Source organism: Heterodontus francisci, chromosome 25, assembly GCF_036365525.1.
Source record: "Heterodontus francisci isolate sHetFra1 chromosome 25, sHetFra1.hap1, whole genome shotgun sequence".
NCBI lineage: Eukaryota > Metazoa > Chordata > Chondrichthyes > Heterodontiformes > Heterodontidae > Heterodontus > Heterodontus francisci.
Window position 1 is genome coordinate 58,469,887 of NC_090395.1, and position 323 is coordinate 58,470,209.

The following is a 323-nucleotide window of genomic DNA, read 5'->3' on the forward strand; positions in this document are numbered from 1 at the left end:
TTCCTGCTCTGTTCGACTAACAAATGAAAAGTTACACTACTCGTGACATTGGAAACTTTCTAATGTTCTTTTTTCACATCCGTTTTACACTGGGGGTAGTCTGGAATTTGTAACGGTCTAGACTGACGGCCGTGGGGATTCCCATGCCACTAATTCAAGATATGAATAGGTTGGCCCCAAGGGGCTAACCTGATTGGACAATTCCTGGTAGAAAAAGGCGGAGCCAATAGAAAGCTTTGAGAGGCTCTGATTTGTTGGGCAACTGAAAGAAGATGGATTTGGTTGGATGAGACTGATGGGGAAAGAGGCAGGGTCTTTTGACA